The sequence below is a fragment of the Orycteropus afer genome, unplaced genomic scaffold, assembly GCF_000298275.1.
Source record: "Orycteropus afer afer isolate SDZICR_OR568_19922 unplaced genomic scaffold, OryAfe1.0 scaffold00256, whole genome shotgun sequence".
Lineage (NCBI taxonomy): Eukaryota > Metazoa > Chordata > Mammalia > Tubulidentata > Orycteropodidae > Orycteropus > Orycteropus afer.
Genome location: NW_006921843.1, coordinates 3075752 through 3095581, shown reverse-complemented (window position 1 = coordinate 3095581; position 19830 = coordinate 3075752).

Genomic DNA, 19830 nt, shown 5'->3' with positions numbered 1-19830 from the left:
GACCAGGAAGCTGTTGTTCGAACAGAACAAGGCACACTGCATGGTTTAACATCAAGAAGGGAGTGTGTCAGGGTTGTATCCTTTCACCGTACTTATTCAATCTGTATGCTGAGCAAATAATCCAAGAAGCTGGACTATATGAAGAAGAATGTGACATCAGGATTGGAGGAAGACTCAGTAACAACCTGCCATACACAGATGACACAACTTTGCTTGCTGAAAGTGAGGATGACTTGAAACACTTACTGATGAAGATTGAAGACTACAGTCTGCAGTATGGATTACATATACCTCAATATAAAGAAACCAAAAATCCTCACAACTGGACCAATAAGCAGCATCATGATAAATGGAGAAAAGACTGAACTTGTCAAGGATTTCTTATTACTGGGTTCTACAATTAACACCAATGGAAGCAGCAGTCAAGATATCAGATGACATATTGCACTGGGAAAATCAGTTGCAAAAGACCTCTATCAAGTGCTGAAGAGCAAAAATATCTTCTTGAAGACTAAGGTGCGCTTGACATAAGCCATGGTATTTTTAATTGTCTCATATGCATGTGAGAACTGGACAATGAATAAGGAAGACTGAAGAAAAATCAATGGTTTTGAGTTGTGGTGTTGGTGAAGAATGCTGAAAGTACCATGGACTGCTAAAAGAACTAAAAAATCTGTTATGGAAGAAGTGCAGCCAGAATGCTCCTTGGAAGCAAGAATGAGGCTTCGTCTCACCTACTTTGGTCATGTTGTCAGAAGGAACCATTTCCTGGAAAAGGATATCACACCTGGTAAAGTAGAGGGTCAACAAAAGAGGGGAAGGCCATCAACGAGATGGACTGACACAGTGGCTACAATGATGGGGTCAGGTATAGCAAGGATCGTGGAGCTGGAACAGGATTGGGCAGTGTTTCATTCTGCTGTAAATGGGGGTCTCTAGTTTATGGACCCTGCACGTAGCCGTGTCATTGCTCAGCAGCCTGCTATGCTCTGCTGACCTTGGGACTTACAATGGACTGAAATTAATGGCCTGCCATGTGGTTTGGTAACATCGGGACTGTGCCTTTTTACTTGTTAATCTTGGGGCTTCTCAGCCTCAGCAGCCAGCAGCTGCTTTAGTGAAGAAACGCCTCTAGCTCCAGTGGGCCAGGAGCAGGAGGCAGAGCTGGACCCCAAGGTTGAGGGGCTTTCACCCAGCCCCTAAAGCTTGGCACTTTTAACTTGGACTTAAAGCCTACAAATTGTAAGAATAAACTCCTGTTTGTTAAGGTCATCCCATTTGTGGTATATTTCCTGTCAGAGTGGCACTAGGTAACCACAACAGAGCAGAAGACCAGACAGTATCTTTATAGAACTGACTGTTCCAAACTTAGGGAGATTTACTTCAGTGTTACCACAAAGAAAATTAAAAATCCTCATAAGCAAACTCAGAAAGAAGAAAAACACACGGGGTAGTAAGTACAAAACCAACAGCAATGAAAAAAAGAGAAGAAACACCTGATAAAAAAATGAGCTCAGCGCAGAAAAATATTTGGAACAAGGAACACCAAAAGCACAACAAAAAACACAACAAAATGACAGCAATAAATTCATACCTATCATTAATTATACTCAATGTGGAGGGACTAAATGCACCAGTCAAGAGAAAGAGAGTGGCAGACTGGATACGAAAAGAAGACCCATCAATATATTGCCTACAAGAGACCCACCTTAAACACAAAGATAAAAAAAAATTAAAAATTAAGGGGTGGAAAAAAATATACTAACTAATGGCAACTAAAAAAGAGCAGGAGTGCCAATATTAATTTCTGATAAAATAGACTTCAAGGTGAAAAACCACATAAGGGACAAAGGAAGACATTACATGATGCTAAAAGAATTAATTGACCAAGAAAATATCATCATAATTAATATCTATGGACCCAACGGAAGTGCTCCGAAATACATAAAGTAAATACTAACTGAATTGAAAAGAAAAACAGACAGTTCTACAATAGTAGTAGGAGACTTTAACACACCACTTTCAAGGAGGGGCAGAACAACTAGAAAAAAACTCAACAAAGTTACAGAAGAACTCAACAACACAATCAACCAACTTGACCTCATAGACAGAGCTCCTCACCCAACAAAAGCCTAATATACATTCTTCTCCAGCGCACATGGATCATTTTCCACAATAGGCCATATATTAGGACACAAAACAAGGCTCAATAAATTCAAAACATTTAAATACTACAAAGCATCTTCTTGGATCACAATGCTATAAAATTAGAAATTAATATTAGAAAGATCAAGGAAAAAATAACAAATATTTGGAAACTGAATAATACACTGCAGAAAAACTACTGGGTAACAGAAGAAATAAAGTGAGAAATATAAAAAATTGCTAGAAACAAACGAGTATGAAGATACAACTTATTAGAACTTTTCACAGAGTGATCATAGTAGTCAGAGGTCAATTACAGCAATAAATGCACACATCAAAAAAGAAGAAAGAAATAAAATCAACACTCTAACTCAACAACGCCAACAATTAGAAAAAGAGCAACAGACCAGATTTACTGGTCAGATGAAATCTGGTGAGACTCTCAACACTATGGCCCTGAAATACATTCAGCACCTGGAATTAAACTCACCCCCTGGGGTGGGCTCTCAGCCTAATAGTTAAGAAGATGTACACACAGACCACTCAACCCAGGATGCCACATCCACACACTCAATGGTAATACATCCCTTAGAGCAATAGACCATGGGACACCAAAGGACCAACATTCAAACTGAGGAAATCCAGGACAAACTGGAGTGCATAATTATGAGGGGCACAGGGGGAGGGTTACAGGGTAGGGAGGGAAGGAGACTGGGTTAGAGTTGGACATGGCGAATGGGGAATGAAACTAAATGTATGCATGGCATTGAATGTAAAACAAGCTCTTAAAATAAAAGTAATAAAAAAAAGAGCAATAAAAGAAACCTACAGTACCCAGAAGTAAGGAAATAATAAAGAGCAGAGCAGAAATAAATGAAACAGAAAAAAATAGAGAAAACCAACAAATGACAAGCTGGCTCTTTGAAAAGATTACCAAAATTGACAAACTACTGGTAATTTAACAAAGGAAAATAAAGAGAAGATGCAAATGACACCAAAAAAAAAAAAAAAAAAGGGCAACATCACAACACAACCAACTAAAATAAGAAAGATAATAACAGAATATTATGAAGAACAGTACTCCAACAGATTCAAGAAGCTAGAAGAGATGGACAAGTTTCTAGAAACACAAGACCTACCTAAACTATCCCAGTCAGAGACAGAATACTTGAGCAGACCCATAGCAAAAGAAAATATTGAGAAGGTCATATAAAAATCTTCCCACAAAAAAAGTCCTGGCTCAGACAGCTTCACTGGAGAATTTTATCAAATATTCAAGGAAGAGTTGACACCTACACTACTCAAGCTATTCTAGAACATAGAAAAAGATGGAATACTCCCAAATTCATTTTATGAAGCAAGCATAACAATGATATCAAAACCAGGGGAAGATAACACTAAAAAGGAAAACTATAGACGAATATCCCTCATGAATATAGATACAAAAATCTTCAACAAAATCCTAGCCAACAGAATCCAACAACACATCAAAAAAATAATACATCATGACCAAGTGGGATTCATACCAGGTATGCAAGGATAGTTCAACATCAGAAAAACAATCAATGTAATCCACCACATAAACAAAACAAAAGAACCATATGATCATATCAATCGATGCTGAAAAGAAATTCGATCAAATCCAACACCCTTTCCTGTTCAGAACTCAAAGCAAAATAGGGATAGAAGGAAAAATCCTCAACATAACAAAGGGCATGTAAGCAAAGCCAACAGCCAAAATTATTGTTAACAGAGAAAGACTCAAAGCATTCCCTTGTGAATGGAAACTGACAAGGATGTTCTCTATCACCACTTTTATTTAACATTGAATTGGAAGTCCTAGCCAGGGCAATAAGGCAAGAAAGAGAAATAAAAGGCATCCAAATTGGCAAAGAAGAAGTAAAGCTATCTCTATTTGCAGGTGATATGTTCTATACAGGGAGCTCTGGTAGCATAATGGCTAAGGCATTTGACTGCTAACCAGAAGGCTGGCAATTCAAACCCACCAGCCACTCCTCGGAAGGAAGGTTGGGCAATCCTACTTCCATAGTGATACTGCCTTGGAAACCCAAGGAGGGGTCGCTATGAGTCGGGTCTGACTCAACGGCACATAACAACAACAACAACACACAACATGTTCTATACATAGAAAACCCAAGAGACTAAGCAAAAAATTACTGGAATTAATAGAAAAATTCAGCAAAATGGCAGGATGCAAGGTCAACATACAAAAATCAGTTGGATTCCTCTATATCAACAAAGAGGCCTCTAAAAAGTAAATAAGGAAAACAATAATATTTAACAATAGCTACCAAAAGGATAAAATATTTAGGAACAAATCTTACCAGGGACACAAAAGAAAACTCAAAACACTACTACAAGAAACTATAAGGGATCTACATAAATAGAAGAATTTGTTTTGTTCATGGATAGGAAGACACAAGATTGTGAAAATGTCAACATTACCCCAAGCAATCTACACATTCAATGCAATCCCAATCCAGATACCATCAAAATATTTAAGGATATGGAAAAACCAATTATTAATTTTATATGGAAAGGAAAGAGACCTCAGATAAGCAAAACACTGCTGAAGAAGAAAAACAAAGTAGGAGGTCTCACACTCCCAGATTTCAAAACTTACTATACAGCCACAGTAATTAAAACAGCATGGTCTTGCTACAATGATAGACAGATAGACCAATGGAACAGAATCAAAACCCAGAAATAGACCCACCCACGTATGGACAGCTGATCTTTGACAAATGACCAAAATGGTTTAAAAGGGAACAGACTGCCTCTTTAACAAATGGTACTGGCAAAACTGGATATCCACTTGCAGAAAAATGAAACAAGAGCCATACCTCATCCCATATGCAAAGCAAACTCATGTTGGATCAAAGACTTAAATGTAAAACTCCAAACTATAAAGCTGATGAAAGACAAAATGGGGGCAAATCTCGGGGCCTCAATTTATGGCACAAATAGACTATTAAGCATAATCCAGAATGCACAGGCAGTGGAAGAGAAACTAGATGACTGGGACCTTTAGAAAATTAAATTCTTATGTGCATCAAAAGACTTCTCCAAAAGCGTAAAAAGAGGACCTACGGATTGGGAAAACATATTTGGCTATGACAGATGACTTATCTCCAAAATTTATAGAAAACTTCAATACTTCAACACCAAAAAGATAAGCATTCCAATTCAAAAATTGGCAAGGGACACAAAGAAACACTTCACTAAACAAGATATGCTGGCATCCAACAAACACATGAGGAAATGCTCAGGATAATTAACCATTGTTGTGTTGTGGTTGTTATGTGCTGTTAAGTCGGAACCGACTCTTAGCGACCCCTCCTTGAGTTTCCAAGGCAGTATCACTACAGAAATAGATTGCCCAACCTTCCTTCTGAGGAGTGGCTTGTGGCTTGAACTGACAGCCTACTGGTTAGCAGTCAAGTGCCTTAGGCACTACACTACCAGAGCTCCCAATTAGCCATCAGAGAGATGCAAATCAAAGTAACAATGAGATATCATCTTACCCCAGCAATAATAGCAAAATTCAACAAGACAGAAAATAACAAATGCTGGCAAGGTTGTAGTGAGATTGGAACTCTCATACACTGCTAATGAGACCGCAAAATGTACAATCACTGTGGAAAATGGTATGGCGTTTCCTTAAAAAACTGAAAATAGAAATTCCATTGATCCAGCAATTCCATTACTAGGAATATATCAAAGACGTGACAGACAGGACATGAACAGACATATGCACACCCATGTTAAATGTAGCACAATTCACTATAGCAAACAGATGGAAACAACGTAAATGCCCATTAACAGATGAATGGATAACCAAACCATGGTACATTCACATAATGGAATACTATGCTACATTAGAGAAAAATGAAGAATATATGAACCATCTCACAACATGTTTGAATTTGAAGGACATTATGCTGAGTGAAATAAGTCAATCACAGAAGGATAAATATTGTATGAACCCATTATGTAAAAAGTCAAGGAAATGTTTACTTAGGGAAGGAAACTCACTTTGTAGGTTATTCAGAATGGGAGGGAAGAGAAGAGAAAATTTTGGACTAGTTCGAGGTCACGTGTTGATTTGGGTGAGGGGAGAACAGTATGGAAAGTGTCTATGACCAGTATGATGACACTGGGGAAAGGAAGGACACTGAAACATGCACATAAGATACAGAAAACAGAGGCAAATACTAGTATATGTACAATACTGCATTACCACTAACATCAAACACCAGGCTACAGATAAATGCATAGACAACTGAGAAGATCAGGTGGGCGCTGGCGAACAGGAATATACTCTAGACCAAGGATAGGTTTAGACAATCTTACATATGCACTTATACTACAAAATTAGCCACACACATTACAGAAGCAACAAAAGACAGAGTTGGAGTAACCTCTCAGAGATAACCATACTCCTTGAGAGAAATCACCAGGCCTGCCGATTCAGGACTGTAGTCTCAGGGGACACCAAGCTCAATTGGCACAACATAGTACATTAAAATATTGTTCCACAACCTACTTTGGTGAGTAGCCACTAGGGTCTTAAAAGCTTCCAAGCAGCCATCTAGCATGCAACTACTGATCTCCTTTCATCTAAAACAAAGATGAATGAAGATAATCAAAGGCATCTGGAAACAATTAGTCTATGGACATGATGGAACCCCAGACCAGAAGAAGAAGATGGTACCCAGCTACCAATGTTAACTGCTCAGAAAGGGATCAAACCTGGAGATCCTAGATAGGGTGGGAGGAAAAATGTGGAACAAAATTCAAAAACACAAAAATGACCAGAATAACTGGTCATATAAGAGTCTGTTGGAACCCCCAAGACTATGGCCTCGGGTTACCCTTCAGGCCCATGGATTAGGAGCTCTGGTGGCGTAGCGCCTAAGGCATTTGACTGCTAACCAGAAGGCTGGTGGTTCAAATCCACCAGCCACTCATCAGAAGGAAGGGCAATTTACATCCATAGAGATACTGCCTCGGAAACTCAAGAAGGGGTCACTATGAGTCGAATCAATGAGACAGCAGTGAGTTTGGTTTCTTTTTTTCCCCATGGACTGGCTCTCAGCCCAACAGTAAAAGATCTACAGGCAGAACACATACTGCAGGGTTTTGCACCCACTTACTCTAAGGATATACACCCCTTAGAGGAATCGACCATCGGGCACCAGAGGGACAGCATTCACATAGAGGGAAAGCTGGACAGACAAGAGTGTATAGTTAAGAAGGGCACAGGGAGAGGGTAGTCAAAGGGACTGGAAGGGAGGAGAGTTTGTTATGGTCAAGGATGATAATTGGGGTAGGAAATCACATGTACATGAACTATTGAATGTAAAACAGTTTTCTCTACAAATCTGCAACCAAAGCACAATAAAATAAGCTAAAGGCAGAGAGTTTTTACTATTTAAGTTAAAATACTGTTTGGTTTTCAGAAGATTTCAGGGTATTTTTTTGGGTTTAAGATTTAAAGATTATCTCATGGCAATAGTGTCAGAGGTTCATCCAACTTCCAGTTGGCTCCAGGAAGTCTGGAGCCCATGATAATTTAAAATCCTGTTCTACGTTTTCTCCCTTTTGATCAAGATTCTTCTTTGATCAAAATGTTTAGTAATGGTAGTGGGGCACCATCTAGTTCTCCTTGTCTTATGGCAAAAGAGGCAGCTGTTCATGGAGGCAGTTAACCACATACTCCATTTCCTCTTCTTATTATTGACTCTCTTCCTCTGTTGCTCCAGGTGAACAGAGACCAATTGTTGCATTTTGGATGACTGTTTGCAAGCTGTCAAAATCCCAGGGACTACACAACAAACTAGCAGGTAGAACAGAAGCACTAAACATATTATTAAGCCAATTAACTGGTATGTCCCGTGAAACCATGACCTTTACTTCCAAATCAAGAAACCAAATCCCATTAGGTGTTTGGTTGTACATTATCAACCTCAGCAGCAGTACCTGCTACTGATTTTTTTTTCTTCTTCTCCTCCTCCTCTTCTTCCTCATCATAAATATCTCACAAACTTTTGCCAATTCAACTTTTTACAAGTCTACACCTTATCGACAGCAATTACAATAATCAGCTGTGCATACCCTTACCAATGCAATATTTCCATCACCATTAACACCCCCTCCACCTGTCTCTAACACACTGCCATTTAGTCAATTCTGAGTCATAGTGACCCTATGTTATCTCTAGGAACAACTAATAAACTTTGCTTTTTATACATTTGCCTTTTCTTGTATTTTTATATAAGTGAACTCAATGCTTGTCCTTTTGTGATTGACTTACACCATTCAACATAATATCTTCCAGTTGCATCAAGATACTACTGGCTGGGTAGTATGCCATTGTATGTATGTACCACATTTTGTTTAAGCATTCATCTGTTGGCAGGCATTTTGACTGTTTCCATCTTTGGCTATTGTGAATAGTGCTGCAGTGAACACTGGTGTACAAGTTTTTGTTTGAGACTCTGCTTTCAAGTCTTTTGGGTACACAGTTAGAAGCAGAATTGCTGGTCCATAAAATAGTTCTATTTTTAGTTTTGTGAGGAACTGCTACATTGTTTTCCACAACAAGGTATATCATCTTACATTTTCACCAGCAATGGGTAAGGGTTCCAATTTCATCACATTTTCACCCACATTTGTTGTTTCTGTTTTGGTTTTTGTAATTGTAGATATCCTAGTGGGAATAAAATGGTTTCTCATTATGGTTTTGATTTGTATCTCTCTGATGGCTGATGATGCTGTATATCTCTTCACGTGGTTGGTGGCCATTTGAATGTCCTCTTTGGTGAAATGTCTATTTGATCCTTTGCCAATTTTATGATTGGGTTATTTGTTTTTTGGGTGTTTTCAAAGTTTTACATATTGTAGTTATTAGGTTCTTGTCAGATAAACAGTTTTGGAAAATATTCTCCTAGTCAGTAGGCTATCTTTTCACTTTTCTGAGAAAGTCTTTTGATGAGCACAAGTGTATGTACTGACTAACGAAGTGAGAGAGCTGAATGCCTTCAAGCAAGAGGCTTTCTGGTAGCATTAAGTGCCTTCATGTACCTGGTGACGGAAGGTTGTCTATCCACAGAATGAGAGTGATGATTGCCTCTGATCAGGCTTCCTGGGGGAGTGAAGCGCCCCTGTGCACTTGGTGGAGCTAAACAGCTTTGAGCAAGGAAGAGGCAGTCTGAGAGGTAAGAGACCAAGAGCCAGAGAGAAGATTGCCTGCAGGAATGGATGAGAAGAGGCTACTATTATCAAAGAACTCTATCTTCATTCCTGATCTTCAGTTGTAAGCTGCTACTTCCCGAATAAACCCTACAATTATAAACATAGTTTTTTGAGTTATGTGTGGCCAATGCAGGGAATTATCAAACCCAGCAGAGAAGCAGGGAGTGCTGTGGGAGGGATGGCTGGTGTCAGAATTGGTAAAATGGTTGGAGGGTATGTTTGACCTCCACCCTCATAGGATTCAGCCTTGGGAAGATGTTGATAATAATTCTCCCTCCTTCATGAAGTTAGAGGACTTCTGACACCACAGTGCCATTTTTAAACCTAATATGTGGTCTATCCTGGAGATTGATACATGTGCACTGGAGTAGAATATATATTGTGTTGTTTTTGGGTTGAGTGTCTATATATGTCTGTTAAGTCTAGTTGCCTCATAGTGTCATTGAGGTTCTCTTGTTTCCTTGTTCATCTTCTTTATAAACAAAAAACAAACTCACAGCCACTGAGTTGATTCCAGCTTATAGCGAGCCCTATAGACTTTTCAAGTCTGTAAATCTTTACAGAAGCAGACTGTCTCATTTTTCTTGCACAGAGTGGCTAGTGGGTTCAAACTACCCCAACTTTTGGTTTACAGTCAAATACTTTAATTCACTGTATCACCAGAGCTCCGGGCTTCTTTATAGATGTTCTAATATTGAAAGTGGTGTACTGAAGTATCCAACTATTATTGTAGCACTGTATATCTCTCCCTTCATTGCTATCAGTGTTGGGTTTATATATTTAGGTGCCCTGATGTTGAGTACTTATATATTTATGATTGTTAAAAGCTTCTTGATGAATTGACTATTTTATAACTATATAATGTCATCATTATCTCACAGATTTTGCCTTATTTTGTCTGATATTAAGATTGTCACCCCAGATCCTTTAGGTAATTATTATGCAAATTTTTCCATCCTTTCACTTTCAACCTATTGTGTCCTTGGGTTTAAGGTGTGTCTCCTGCAAACAGTTTATAGTCGGATTATTATTATTTTTTAATCCATTCTGCCACTCTCTGCCTTTTGATTGGTGCATGCAGTCCATTTACACCCACTGTAATCACTAATAAGAAGTGAGTAACTTTTGTATTTTGTTATTATTGCATTTTTTAAGCTTTTCTTGTCTTTGTCCTTTACTATTAATTGATTCTGTGTTTCCTTGGTTTATAGTAGTGAGCATTTTTGGTACCCTTCCACTTTTCTTTCTGTATTTTTTTAAAATATATTTTCATAGTGGTTACCATGAATATTATATTTAACAGCTTGTATTTGTAACACACTAGGGTAAGTTGGTACCAACCTAACTTCACTAACATACAAGAAATTCTGTATTTATTCCATTTACCTACTCTCCCTTTGTTGTTGTTATCACTAATTACATCTTTATATTTTATGTGCCTGGAAAGATAATTTTATCCTTGTTTTTTATGTATTTGTTATTTAAAAAGAAGGACAAACCATTTCGAATTATCAACCATGAATACCTTATTACTGGGCAAACTACTTCCATAGAGATACTGCCTCAGAAACCCAAGGAGGGGTCACTATGAGTTGGGAATGCCTCAATGTCAGTGAGTATACTGTCCATGCATTTCCTTTTATTAGGGAGCTCTGTTTATATGTACAGCTTTGAATTACTTTCTAATGTCTTTTCCCATCTATATACGGAATTCCCATTAATATTTTTTGTAGGGTCAGTCTGGTGGATATGAACTCTCCAGCTTCTATTTAACTGTGAATATTTTAATTTCACCCTCATTCTTGAAGGATAGTTCAACTGGGTATAGTGTTCTCAGTTGAAAGTTTTTTTTTTTTTTTTTTTCTTTCAGCACTTTAAATATACCTTTCAATGGTCTTCTGGCCACCAATGATTCTGGTAAAAACCTGGCATATAATCTTATTGGGAATTCTTTGTATGTGAGTGATTGTGTCTTTCTCACTTCTTTCAGGATTCTTTAACTTTCGAGAGGCTAACTACGATGTGTCTTGGTGTATCTTTGAGTTTACCCTGCTTGGGGTTCTTTGAGCTTCTTAGATTGTGGACTCATATCTTTCATTGCATTGGAGAAATTTTCTGTCATTATTTCTTCAAATATTCTTTCTGTTCTTCCTCTCTCTCATCTTAAATTCCCATGATATATATGTATATATATTAGGTCTTTTGTTGTCTCATAATTCCATTAAACTGTGCTCAACCTTCTTGAGCCCCCATTCCTGTCATTCTTCATACTCTGTGTAATTTAACTATCTTATCTTCTAGCTCAATGATTCCTTCTTCTCCCTGATTAATGTCCTTCTAGTTTAATTGGTCAGGAGCTCTGGTAGTGTAGTGCCAATGGCATTTGACTGCTAACCAGAAGACTGGCGGTTCAAACCCACCAGCCACTCCTTGGAAGGAAGTTTGGGCAACCTTTCCATAGTAGTACCACCTTGGAAACCTAAGCGGGGGCCACTATGAGTCAGGTCCGACTCGACAGCACACAACAGTTTAATTGGTAAGTCCTTCTACTCTGTTTCTCATTTCAGTTATTGTCCCTTTCAGTTGTAGTATCTCTTCTTTTAGATCCTCACTTTGTTCTTGCATTGTTTTCCTTCTTTCAGCTCTCTCTCTATGTTTACCCTTAATTATTTAATGATTATTGTTGCTGTATTATATTACTCACTGCCATTGTGTGTTGTGACTTTTTGTGGGGCAATGGAATTTTTGAAGGTGTTAACCTTCTCAGTTTTCCCCAGTATTTGATGTTTTTACCAGCACTTTCTGCAAGAAACTCTTATGTGGACAGAGCCTTCAGCCTTTGCTTATCACTTCCTCTCCCACTCTAGCTTCTTCTACCCCCTGGTATAATTAAGATTCAAAAGTTCTAGATTTCAGTTTTCAACTTTCTATCTCTCCCAAACACATCAGAGAACACACTATGGTCAGTCTATCCACCAGTGGGCACCAACACTCAGGCAAGATATTGTATCCTAATCAATCTTTCCACCAGGGGGTGCAGTCCTCTCTCTGGTTATTACTCATTTCCCTTTTGTTTCTGCAACCATGTTTTTAGCTGGAAAAACCATTCTCAGTGAATCTCCTTGGCTGCTGGGTGTTCCCCTCTGATTTTGCCCAAGGCTTCCTTCCTTGTTCTGTGGGGGCTGCTTATATCTGAGCTGGCATTCAAGGGATCCACAGAAAGACTATCCTCTGTCTCAGTAGGAGGAGGGGCTGGCACTCCCCAGAAGGACCTCGAAGAGATGTGTATTGTTGATTTTAGAGCTCCAGTGCACATGTGATTGGGGAAATATTCTCACATAGGTGACCCAACTCCTGACTACATTGCAGGGTACCTTCTATAGGCATTCATCAGTCCAAAACCTGACTTATTAGTTGGGGGAGGGGTATTCACACTCTGAACAGACCCTAAGGAAGGTCTGCCTTGTTGCCATCAGAACCCCACCTGTACTATGTTGGCTGTGAGTGTAGCCTTCACTCAAGATACCTGCTTCTTTCACAGCAGCCTCATCCAGTAGTCCTCAGTTCCACCTGGAAGGATGAGTAGACAGACCCAAACTGATCCTCAGGGAGGCCTGTCCTGTTGTTTTCAGAAGCCTGAGATATATAGAGTACACAAGGCAGGTAGAGTGCCAACTATGGACGAAGACTCTACTTCAGAGGCCTCTGAAGTGATTTGCAATGGCCCGCTAACCAACAATCACAAGGTGGAGGAGAGGGGTGTCACACTCTGGTCATATACTCATGGAGGTCTGCCTTGTTGCTGTTACAGTCCTCTGAGTAGATTGCTGGCTGTGAGTGCAGCCTCCACAGTAGGCTCCTGCTTCCAAGAACACAGTCAGCAGTCCTCAGTGCCAACCAGAAGTGAAGGCAAGCTAACCCTAACTGACCTCCAGGGAGAAGTATTCTTTTGGTTTCAGGGACTAGAGTTATAGGGTACAAGGGAAGGCAGGTAGAGTACTGATTATGGGAGAAGACTCCACTGCAGGAATTTTCTGTACCATTTCACAGATGGCTTGAAGGTGACAGTGTTCAGGCAGGGAGGTTTTTCATGTTCCAAACAGACCTCCAGGGAGATCTTCCTCATTGCTATTAGAGAGCCTCTGTAATATGTTGGCTGTGGGTATAGCTTCCACTAAGATGTCTGATTCCTAGCACACAGCAGCCTCAGTAAGCAGTCCTCAGCACTGATGAAAAGGAGGAACAGAGAGACCTGACCTGACTTCCTGGGACAACTGTCCCAATGCTTTCAGAAGCCTGAACTATGGGGTGTGCAGGGAGGCAGGTAAAGTGCTGACTATGTGAGTAGACTCTACCACATGGTCTTTCTGTAGCAATCTGTAATATGCTTGTACCTGCAGTATCTGGTTGGGAGCGCTTGACACACTCCAAAATGACCACAAGGGAAATCTGCGTTGTTGATTTCAGAGCAGAAGCTTAGGGTCCTATCTCTATGTACAAGCAAGGGCTGTGGTAGTTAAGGAAGCAAGGTCCTTTTTCTGGGGCCACTTCTAGTTCACAGTAGCCAGTGACCTGCGTTTCTGGGGGGAGATGCAGGGATGGTGGGAGAAGTGAATTTCTTATTGTATGAGACACATTATTGATTTGTTGATTCTTACCAGTTTGCAGTTCCCCCACCAAGTTCCTCTGCACCCTGATTCAGAGTCTTTCAGAGGCAAGCAAGCACTGTTTCCTTGTTGTATTTGTGAGGGAGGGTTTGTTAATGCCACCATCTTTCCACAATACCCTCCAAAGGGTTTTCAAGGTTGTGATCTTTTTGAAAATAGATCACCAGGCTTTTCTTCTGAAGTACCTTTGAATGGGTTTAAATCACCAAACATTCATTGAATTGTCCAATGTTTAGCCATGCCCCCCCCCCGTTTTAAGAGACTCACTCATTTACTCACTGCCATTGAGCTGATTCAGACTCACAACAACCCCCATTTGGTTTCCAAGGCTATAAATCTTTACAGAAGCAGACTAGCTCACCTTTCTTCTGTGGAGCAGCTGGTAGATTTGAACTACCAACCTTTTGGTTAGCATCCAAATGCTTTAAGCATACACCACCAGAGCTCCCTTTTATGAGACTAGTATTGTTTAATATCAAAATCTGACAAATATAGTACAAAAAGTAACTAATATCCCTTATGAATACAAATGCAAATATTTTTTCTCTATATAGGTGTGTGTGTGTATATATGTGTGATACACACACACACACACACACACGTAACACACCATGACCAAATGGATTTATTCTAGAGATGTAAATGCAAGGCTGGTTCAATATTCAAAAATCAACAAATGTAATTTGCCATATTAAGAAGTTAAATAGGAGAAATCATATGATCATATCATTTATGGGAAAAAAAAATCAAAACACCAGGACTAGAGGGGAATTTCTAACACTTGATAAAGATACTTGGTGAAAGAATGAATGTTTTCTCCCTATAAATGTGAGGAAGGCAAGGCTATCTGTCCTCACACTCTTATTCAATATAGTACCAAAGCCCCAGTCAGAGCAATAAAGCTAGAAGGAACAATAAGGCATACAGATGTGAAAGGATTAAATAAAACTGTTCCTATTTTCAGATGATGTAATCAAATACACAGAAAATTAAAGGAATGTACAAAAAAGTTCTACAATAAATGAGGTCAGCAAGTTCACAGGATATAAAATGAATATACAAACATCTGTTTTATTTCCATATCCCAGCAATGAACATACGAAAATTGAAATTTAAAATACAATGCAATTTATAATCACTCAATAAGCAAATTAAATACTTAACTATAAATCTAAGAAAACATGTACTGAACATGTATGCTTAAAACTCTAAAACACTGATGAAAGAAATCAAGGATGATATGAATAAATGGAGAAACATACTGTGTTCATGGGCTGGAAGACTCAAATCAGTAAACATGTTAATTCCTGCTGAAATGATCCATTGGTTTAATGCAATTCCTATCAAAACCCCAGCAAGACTTTTGTAGATACATACAAAGAAACTAAGAAAGCTAAAATAATTTTAGGAAATAAAAAAAAAAGGGGGGGAGGATTAATCACTCTCCTGGACTTTAAGATTTTTAGCAGCAACACTCAGGCCCTGCAGCCAGAGGTAGGTTTACTGATGTAAAGCAGAAAAAGACTTTTGCAGAGGGTGATATCACAGGGACAAACTCTGAGGTGCTCCATCTACTGGGCCCTCCCCAACAACTGCAAAAGAAAGAAAGGTCATAAGACTTCACAGAGCATTGGGAAGGGATTCTGTAGGGCCTTTTAGCACTACCTGTTATTGCTGTCAGCTGCTGAAGAGTTGATTCTGACTCAGTGAGACCCCATGTATTACAGAACTACTCTACAGTGTTTTCTCAACTACAATTTTTATGGAAGTAGACTGCCACACTTTTATTCTGCAAAACTGTTGGGTGGGTTTGAACCATCAAGCTTTATGTTAGTACCTGATCACAAACACAGGACTAAAGAAGCCTAGCCCTACCTACCAATCTGGACCATGAGATCAAGACTTCTGTGCAACAACATGACTGCTCTTGAAGACTGCTGCACAGAGTTAGCACTTGCCCCTGGGGATGCCAAGCCACCATGGAAATAAGAGTCTGATGCACTAGTCCCACAGTTGATACTAAGTGAGTAATACACCCAAGTGAAGCACTGGGTGAAAAGGAGAAGGGGCCACGAATCTCTGGAACTTGGCAGGTTGATGAGGGAGAAAGGATTAAAATGCTGTGAGCACCTCTGAGAGAAGTGAGACACAGAAGTAGACTGGGGTGACCGACTCCGTCAGACAACAAGGGTAAGCAGGACAGAGGTGCTCCCTTGATAGTATCCCTGGGATCCACGTCTGTTGGGAAGTAGAAATCCCATAGCCTTCAAGTTGGAGTTTCATCTGTATTTATCAAAGGGTCTGGCACCATGTGGAGTTTATGAGATTAAGATCATGACTGTCCTTGAGATTAGGACTAGTGAACTGTACACTCTGACACTCGGTCTATGCAGGGCCATTCTTTGCATCAAGGTGCTTTTGGTGGCTCCATCTTTGTGCTATTGATAAGAAAATGGAGTTAACTACTCAAAATGGTCCCTAGAGTGTGCAAAGAAAGCAAAGGGATATTCTGAGAGCATGGGAGCTCAGTGGGACCTCAGCCCCTCTCCCCCATATACAGCCAGAGCATGGGGTGCTATTTTGGGCAGGACTGTGTGTGACCAAGACAAACTTAGCATCAGTTGTAAGGAATGAACCTTGTGCTACTTTTTACTAAATGCCTGTTCAAGCCCTGAAAAGAACTTGATTTCCCAATCTGAAATGAGGAAGCGTTCATTAAAAAGAGGTTTATGGGATGAGAAAGACTGATGCTCAAAAGGCCTTTGACTAATAGTGACTATGATATGGCCACAGTCCTGCATTATACTCCTCAGGGCTTAGACCTTAAGAAGATTTTTCTTCTTAAAATGGCCCCATGGCAGTTAAGGATCAGTATGCCTGATCCCATCCATATTCTTGCTTTCCCCAGTTGCCGAGACTACACCACTTTCAGTGTCTCTAGCCACAAGAGACTGTGTCTGAGACTCTCACTTTTGTCCTTAAGCTTAAACCTCATCACAGCTCCTAAATCCTCTGCTCAAAATTGTTTTCCTTCCTCTCTCCCTCCTCCTTTCTCTGGTCTTGCCTTACTTTTTTACCACCATCTTATATAATTCAGCAATCTTCACTTGCTACAAATCACCTTTAAGCCACCTTGAAGCCTTCTTACTCTTCAGGGGGAATAAATTCTAAATTGCACGATGATATCTGTAATACTTAGAGACTCGGAAAGTGGAAAAATACAAACTCAAAAGGAAGAAAGTCTGCACCTTCGTAACCTCTATTAGAACAAGGCATTTTTCTTCATAGCACAGCTGCAAACTCCACCAGTTTTAGGTTTGAGAGATGACTCCATAGTGTGTACTAGGGTTCAAAATTCAGACAAGGATAATGCACATCGATATGCCTGAGTATAAAGAAGAAGTTATTACATTTGTGTTGTCTCAGACTAAGTTGCATCAAGTGTATTAGTAAGTGGTTCTCCCTATATGTTACTGAGTGGCTGGGAGGCCACATACCAGAACAGGGCCTTAAAAGGAGTTTTCTTCCCTCCTTTGGCAGATGTCTATAGTGGGTCTCTTCATTTTCTTAGCAAAGACTCTGGAAGAACCTATAACTTGCAGCAACAAGGGTAACACAGTTCTGCCACAGTGGATAATGTGAGTCCGCCCTACAGGCACCCTGGGCTTGCTACAGTGTAGGGCATCATGGCACACATGGAAGGATGGGCAATGAGTAATTGAGATACTGTAGATACTCATTATTTATGGATTCCAAATTTGTAAACTGCTTTACTTATTATAATTTATTTGTAACCCCAACATCAATACTCATGGTACTTTCACAGTCATTCATGTACATGTGGCTAAAACTTTTGAGTTGCCTGACATGCACATTCCCAGTGAGGACAAATAAGGTGACTCAGTTTTCATACTGTAAATAAATGTCCTAACAGAATAGTCTATTTAGTGCTATGTTTTCTACACTTTTGTGCTTTTTCTTGGTGATTTTTCTCCTTAAAATGGCCCCACGGCAGTTAAGGTTGTGTGTCAAATTGTCTGGGCTGTGATTTTTTGAGTGGTTGGGAAGCTAGATGTAGTGATTTCCCATGATGAGATTGGATGTGGTGTAATCATCTTCACGGTGGAAATCTGCTGTAAGCAGGTAATCAACTGAAGGAGAGTTGCCTTCAGTGTATGACCTACTTCCAGCATACATGGAAAGGATCCTGCTTTTAGTTTGTGAGCCTACATCTCCAGTTTCTGGACTTGAACCAGTAGCCAGCCATATTGTCTGCTGATCTTGAGACTGTTTCATTTTACCTACTAATCTTGGATTCATCAGCCTCCGCAGCCAGAAGCTGCATGAGTCAGGAAATATCTCCAGCTTCCTTCAGTGGGCCTGAAAGACAGAGCTGAGTCTCAAGGTCAAGGGGACTCTACCCAGCCCCTACAGCAAGCATTCTGAATTTATACTTCTAAAACTCTAAGATAATAAATTTCTGTTTGTTAAAGCCATCCACTTATGGTATTTCTACTATAGCAGCACTAGAGAACTAAGACAGGCCCCCAAGTGTGATGCTGAAGTGCTGTCTAGTGTTCTTAAGTGTAAGAAGGCTGAGGTGTGCCTTATGGAGAAAATACATGCATTAGATAAGCTTCATTTAGGCATGAGTTATAATGCTGCTGGCTGTGAGTTGAACATTAGTGAATCAACAACATGGTACATCCAGAAAAAGGAACAGAAAATTTACCCATCTGTATGTCAGGCTACTCCTGAAAGTGCTGAACTAACAACTATAGTGTCTTCTGAAGGTACTGAAAAGATGAAACAGTGGCTAACAGTAGTGTATTTATGAGTTGATGACTGTGGTGGTTAAAGCTGTGTGTCAGCTTGGCTGGGCCATGATTCACACTGGTTTGGCAGTTAGGATATAGTGTGATGGTTATATAATGACTCCATTTTGTGATCTGATAAAATGCAATCACATCTATGATGAGATCACATACAATGTAATCATCTCTATAATGAGATCTGCTATGAGTGGACAATGGGCTGAAAGGGAATTTCCTCCGGGGTGTATCCTGGAACCAATATATATACGGATGTTCTGGCAAAGTTTTCTGACTTTTTTGCCAGCTCTGTATTCTGCATCTAGCTTATTATTATATGACCTCCAGTTCTTGAGCCTTGAGCTAGCAGTGTGTCATACTTCCTGCTGACCATGGAACTGGTGAGCCTCTGCAACCAGTGAGCCTGCTGTCTGACCTGTCAATCTCAGGTTTGTCAGTGTCTGTAGCTATGTAAGTCAGGAGAAGCCTCCAGCATGACATCTGACCTATGGACTTCATACTTTCCAGTATCTACAACCACATGAGTCATTTCCTGGAAATAAATTTCTCTAAATACATACATATGTAAGTTTAACTGATTTTGCTTCTCTAGGCTAATACACTTTCCCTTGTTACCCTCCCGAGTGGGACCGGGTCTCCAGGAGCAAGGTAAGCATGGGCGTAGCACAGAGTAGCAGGCCGGAAGAGCAGGACAAAGGGGTAAAACCCAGGAAGCAAAAGAGAAGAGCAATCAGCCAAAGGGATTAGGTGAGGAGGCGAAACTCAGGCCCGCCCAGAGTAGCAGGCTGGAAGAGCAGGAGAAAGGGGATAAAACCCAGGAAGCCAAAGAGAAGAGCAATCAGCCAAAGGGATTAGGTGAGGAGGGGAAACTCAGGGACGCCCAAAGAAGCAGGCCAGAAGAGCAGGAG